Below are 7,203 nucleotides of genomic sequence, written 5' to 3' on the forward strand. Positions count from 1 at the left end.
CCCTTATCAGATACATGCTTTGCAAATATTTTTTTCCCATTCTGTAGATTGCCTTTTTACTTTGTTGGTTGTTTTTCTGTGCAGAAACTAAATTTAGATTTGATGTAGTCCCATTTGTTATTTTTTATTTTATGGCTTGTGCTTTGGGTGTCCTATCTACAACATTGCCAAGATCTGTGTCAGGGAGCTTTCCCCCTATGTTTCCTTGAAGGAATTTTATGGTTTAGGGTCTTATATTTAAGTCTTTAATCCATTTTGAGTTAATTTTTGTGAGTGGTCTAGTTTCATTCTTTTAGATGTGAATATCCAGTTTTCCCAGCACCATTTATTATAGAGATCAACTTTTTTCCATTGAGTATTTGTGGTTTCCTTGTCAAATATTAGTTGACCATATACACTTGAGTTTATTTCTGGGCTCTTGATTCAGTTCCGTTGATCTGTTGTCTGTTTTTATGCCAGTCCATAAAAACTGTTTTGATGCAGTGCTTGAAATCAAGAAGTACGATGCTTTCCATTTTTGTTCTTCTTTCTTAGGATAGTTTTGGCTATTTGGGCTCTTTGGTAGTTCCATATAAATTTTAGGGTGTTTTTTATATTCTCTAAAAAATACCATTGTAATCTTGATAGAAATTGCATTGGATCTTTAGATAGCTTTGGTAGTATTGACAATTATAACAATATTCTTCCAACCCATGAACATGGATTACTTTTCTATTTATTTGTGTCTTCTATGATTTCTTTCATCAGTGTTTGGTAGTTTTTAAAGTAAAGATCTTTCACTTAGGTTAAGTTTATTCCTAGGGATTTTATTGTTTTTGATGGTATTGTAAATGGGATTATTTTATTTCCTTTTCAGATAATTTGTTGTAAATTTATAGAAATGCTGTTGATTTTTGCATTTTAATTTAACTTTGGTTAATCTTTTCTATTGTTTTCCTGTTCTCTATTTTATTAATTTCTGCTCTGATCTTTTATTATTTTCTTCCTTTTGCTTACTTGGGGCTCAATTTGTTCTTCTCTACTTCCTTAAGGTGTAGAGTTAGGTTGTTTATTTGGGATCTTTCTTGCTTCTTAACGTAGGTGTTTACAGGCATACCTCGGAGAAATTACAGATTTGATTCTAGGCCACCACAATAAAGCGCATATCTCAATAAAGTTATTCAGATTCATTTTTTGCTTTCCCAAAGCATATCCAAATTATGTTTGCACTGCACTGTAGTAAGTGTGGACTAGCATTATGTTTAAAAATGTAATCAAAACTTTATCATTTTAATTAAAAAATACTTCATTGCTGACAATGCTAACCACTGTCTCAGCTTTCAGCAAGCAAGTCATAATCTTTTTGCTGGTGGAGAGTCTTGCCTAGACGTTGATGGTTGCTGACTGATCAGGGTGGTGGTTACTAAAGGTTGGGTTGTCTGTGTCTATTTCTTATTTAATTTTTTAATTTCATTAAAAATTTTTAATTCCAATGTAGTTAACATAGTGTTTTGTTAGTCTCAGTGTACAATATAGTGATTCTACAATTCCTATATTACTCAGTGCTCATCAAGGTAAGTGTACTCTTAATCCCCTTCACCTACTTCACCCATCCCTCCACCCATCCCCCTGCTAGTAACCATCTGTTTGTTCTCTGTGGTTAGGCAGTTTCTTAAAATAAAACAGCAGTGAAGTTTGCTGCATTGATGGACTTTTCTTTTCATGAATGATTTCTCTGTAGCAGGGAATATTGTTTGATAACATTTTTCCCCAGTGGAATTTCTTTCAAAATTGGAGTCATTCCTTTCAAGCCCCGCCACTGCTTTATCAACTAAATTCATGTTGTATTCTAAATCCTTTGTTGTCATTTCAACATTTTCATAACATCTTCACCAGGAGTAGATTCCATCTTGAGAAACTACTTTCTTTGTTCATTCATAAGAAGCCACTCCTCATCTGTTAAAATTTTTAGCATGAGATTGCAGTAGTTCAGTCATGCCCTCAGGCTCCCTTTTAATTCTAGTTGTTCTGCTCTTTCTACCCGTTATGTCTGCAGTTACTTGCTTCACTAAAGTTTTGAGGGGATCAAGACTTGGAACCAGCTTCTTCTGTATTCCTGTGAGTGTTGATATTTTGACCTCTTCCCACGAATCATGAATGTTCTTAATGGCATCTAGAATGGTGAATCCCTTCTAGGAGGTTTTCAATTTACTTTGCCCAGATCCATCAGAGAAATCACTATCTGTGGTAGATATTGCCTTATGAAATGTATTTCTTAAATAGTAACACTTGAAAGTTGAAATGACTTCTTGATTCGGGGACTGCAGAATGGCTGTTGTGTTAGCCAACATGAAAACAACACTGATGTCATTGCACATCTCCATCAGAGCTCTTGGGTGACCAGGTACATTGTCAACGAGCAGTCATATTTAGAAAAGAGTTTTTCTTTTTTTTTTACCCTGAGCAATAGGTCTCAACATTGGGCTTAAAATATTCAGTAAACCATGTTGTAAACATATGCACTCTAATCCAGGCTTTCTTGTTCCATTTTTAGAACACAGAGTTAGCATAATCCTTTTTTTTTTAAATTTTATTTTGTTAGTCACCATACATTACATCATTAGTTTTTGATGTAGTGTTCCATGATTCATTGTTTGCATATAACACCCAGTGCTCCATGCAATACGTGCCCTCCTTAATACCCATCACTGGGCTAACCCATCCCCCCCGCCCAAAACCCTCAGTTTGTTTCTCAGAGTCCATAGTCTCTCATGGTTCGTCCTCCCCTCCGATTTCCCCCCTTTCATTTTTACCTTCCTACTATCTTCTTTTTTTTTTTTTTAACATATAATCTATTATTTGTTTCAGAGGTACAGATCTGTGATTCAACAGTCTTACACAATTCACAGCGCTCACCATAGCACATACCCTCCCCAATGTCCATCACCCAGCCAATGCATCCCTCCCACCCCCCACCACTCTAGCAATCCTCAGTTTGTTTCCTGAGATTAAGAGTCTCTTATGGTTTGTCTCCCTCTCTGGTTTCATCTTGTTTCATTTTTTCCTCTCTTCCCCTATGCTCCTCTGTATTGTTTCTCAAATTCCTCATATCAGTGAGATCATATGATACTTGTCTTTCTCTGATTGACTTATTTCACTTAGCATAATACTCTCGAGTTCCATCCACGTAGTTGCAAATGGCAAGATTTCGGTGTTTTTGATGGCTGCATAATATTCCATTGTATGTATATACATCTTCTTTATCCATTCATCTGTTGATGGACATCTTGGCTCTTCCCATAGTTTGGCTATTGTGGACATTGTTGCTATAAACATTGGGGTGCACGTACCCCTTCGGATCACTACATTTATATCTTTGGGGTAAATACCCAGGAGGGGTTAGAATAATTCTTAAGAGCTCTATGGTTTTTGGAATGGTCAGTGACCATTGGCTTCAATTTAAGTCACCAGCTGCATTAACCTTTAACCAGAGTCAGCCTGTCCTTTAAAGCTTTGAAGCCAGGCCTTGACTTCTCCTCTCTAGCTATGACAGTCCTTGATGGCATCTTCCAATAGAAGGCTGTTTCATCTGCATTGAAAATCTGTTGTTTAGTGTAGTCACTTTGATTAATTATCTCAGGTAGATCTCCTGGAGAACTTGCTGCAGCTTCTGCATCTGCACTTGCTGCTTCACCTTGTACTTCGATGTTATGGAGATGGTGTCTTCCTTAAATCTCATGAACCAACCTCTGCCAGCTTCACACTTTTCTTCTGCAGCTTCCTCACCTCTCTCAGACTTCATGGGGTTGAAGAGAATTCAGGCTTTGCTCTGGCTTAAGGGAATGTTGTGTCTGGTTTGATATTCTGTCCAGACCACTAAAATTTTATATCAACCATAAAGGTGTTTTGTTTTCTTATTATTTGTATGTTCACTGGAGTAGCACTTTTAATTTTCTTCAAGAACTTTTACTTTGCATTTATAACTCAGTTAACTGTTTGGCACAGGAGACCCCGATTTCAGTCTGTTGCTGCTTTCGACATGCCTTCCTCACTAAGTTGAATCATTTCTAGCTTTTGATTTAAAGTTAGAGAGTTCACTTGAACACTTAGAGGCTAGTGTGGGGGTTATCAATTGGCCTAATTTCAATATTGCTGTGTCTCAGAATAGGGAGGCCCAAGGAGAGGGAGAGGGATGGAGGAAAAGCTGGTTGGTGGAGCAGTCAGAACTCACATAACTTGTGTCAATTAAGTGTGCCATCTTGTATGGGTGTGGTGTGTGGTGCCCCAGAACAATTACAGTAGTAACGTCAAAGATCACTGATGAGCACAGCAAATATAGTAATAATGAAAGAGTTTGAGACTTTGTGAGAACTACCAAAATGTGACACAGAGACATGAAGTGAACAAATGGTGTTGGAAAAATGGCACCAACAGAATTGCTTGATGCAGGGTTGCCACAGACCTTCAATTTGTAGAACACCCAGTATTTGTGAGGCACAGTCAAATGAAATGCAGTAAGATAAGGTATGCCTGTTTTGTTATGAAGTTTCTTCTTAGAACTTTTTTTGGTCCATCCAACAAGTTCTGGTATGCTGTGTTTTCATTTTTGTTTCTCAAAATACTTTTTTATTTCTCCTTAGTTTCTTTAATCCATTGTTTGTTCAGGAGAGTGTGGTTTAATTTTTATTATTTGTGAATTTTTCATTTTTACTCTATTGAATTCCAGTTTTTTTTTTAAAGATTTTATTTATTTATTTGACAGAGAGAGACACAGCGAGAGAGGGAACACAAGCAGGGGGAGTGGGAGAGGGAGAGGGAGAAGCAGGCTTCCCGCAGAGCAGGGAGCCCGATGTGGGACTCGATCCCAGGACCCTAGGATCATGACCTGAGCTGAAGGCAGTCGCTTAACCAACTGAGCCACCCAGGCGCCCGAATTCCAGTTTTATCTCATTGTGGTCAGAGAAGATGCTTGGTATGATTTCAGTCTTCTTGAATTTGCTAACCCTTGTGTTGTGGCTAACATATGGTCTATCCTAGAAATTGTTCCAAGTGCAGTTGAGAAGAATGTTCCGCTGTTGTTGGATTGAATGTTCTGTTATGTCTGTAGGACCATTTAGGCTATATCATTGTTTGAATCCATGGTTTCTTTATTTATTCTCTACCTAGGTCATCAATCCATTGTTGAGAGTGGGGTATTAAAGTCCCCAACTCTTAATGAAGTGCTGTTTAGTTCTCCTTTAGCTCTGTTAGTTTTTGCTTTGTGTCTATAGTCACTCCAATGTTGGGTGCATAAATATTTAAAATTGTTATGGTTTCTTGATGTATTGATCCCTTTATCATATATAATGACCTTCTTTTCTCTTTTTAAACCATTTTTAGTTTAAAGTCTATGTTGCCTGATAGAAGTATAGCTACCCCAGTTTTTGCTTTTGTTTTTGCTTACCATTTGCTTGAAGTATTTTTTTCCATCCCTTCACTCTCAGACTGTGTTTGTCTTTAAGGCTAAAGTGAGTCTCTTGTAGGCAGCATATTGTTGGATCTTGTCTTTTTATCCATTCAGCCATTCTCTATCTTTTGACTGGAGAATTTAACCCATTTACATATAAGTAATTATTGATAAGTAAGGACTTACTATTGGCATTTTGCTCTTTGTAGTCTTGACTCAAGCTAATTGTTTTTTTGTTTGTTTGCTTATATATAGATCTGTTGTTCCTTATTTCTTACTGTGCCGCCTTTTATTTTGTTTTGTTTTGATGTCTTCTGTTGTCAGTATGCTTTGACTTCTCATGTTCTTTGGTGTAATTTCTACAGGTTTTTCCCTTGTTACCATGAGGCTTACATAAAATATCTTAAAACTCTGATGCTGTTTTAAACTACCAACAACTTAACCACCATGTAATTCCTGTGCCTTACACTTTTGTTTCTTCTCCCTTTTACATTTTCGTGTTATACTTTAGATATTTTTTATATTGTGTAACTAATACGTTTTGTATTTATGGTGATTTTTACTACGTTTTTTTAACTTTTAAACTAGAGTTTAAAGTGAATTACATACTACCATTACTGTATTACAGAATCTAACTTCGATTGTATACTTAAAATTACCAGTTTTACACCGCTTTGTTATGCTTTTATGATGTTATCTAATATTCTTTTGTTTCCGCTCAAACAACTCCCTTGAGCATTTCTTGTAAGGCAATTCTAACGGTGATTAATTTCTTCAGCTTTTGTTTGTTTGGTAAAGGCTTTATCCCTCCTTAATTTCTGAAGGACAGTTTCACTGGGTTTGGCATGCTTAGCTGACAGTTTTTTTTCTTTTAATATTTTGAATATATATCATCCCATTTCTTTTGACCTAAAAAGTTTCTATTGAGAAATCTTTGGATAGTCTTATTGACATTCCCCTTTGTATGTAATTTCTCTCTTTTCTCTTGCTGTTTTAAAAATTCTTTCTTCCTCCTTTGACTTTTGACAATTTAATCATAATGTGTTTCTGTGTAGACCTATTGTGGTCACTGTGTTGTGGTTCACCCTTTTTGGGGTCCTTTGGGCCCCTTGCATCTGGAGGTCTTTTTCTGCCAGGTTGGGGAAGTTTTCAGTCATTATTGCTTTAAATATACTTTCTATCCCTTTCTGTTTCTCTTCTTCTGGATTCCCATAATGTGAATATTCTTTCTTTTCATTGTGTCCCATGAATCTCACAGGCTTTTATCACTGTTTTTCATTCTTTTTAAATTTTTGTTCCTGAATAATTTCAAATGTCCTATTTTTCAGGTCACTGATTGTTTCTTCTGCATGGTTGAATCTGCTTTTAAGGCTCTGTATTGAATTCTTCAGTTCAGTATTGTATGTTTTAGCTCTAGGATTTTTTTTTTATGGTTTCTGTTTCATTGTGGAGTCCTTATTTATTCATGCATTGCTTTCCTAATATTTAGTTTTCTGTGTGTTTTTGTTCACTAAACTTTTTTAAGGTGATTATTCTGAATTTTTGAAATTCATAGATGTCCATTTTTTTTTTTTAAGGGTCAGTTTATTAGAGCTTTACTAGTTTCTTTTGGTGGTCTCAAATTTACCTAATTTTTTGTGATCCTTGATACCTTCCATTGGTATCTGCACATTTGAGGAAGTGGTCGCCTCTAAGTTTTTGCAAGTTTGCTTTTGTAGAGGTAGTTTTCATGTATTAGTTTGGTTTGGGTTTCTGGATGTGTCTGCTAGTAATGTCTT

Source organism: Neomonachus schauinslandi, chromosome 5 (genome assembly GCF_002201575.2).
Source record: "Neomonachus schauinslandi chromosome 5, ASM220157v2, whole genome shotgun sequence".
Lineage (NCBI taxonomy): Eukaryota > Metazoa > Chordata > Mammalia > Carnivora > Phocidae > Neomonachus > Neomonachus schauinslandi.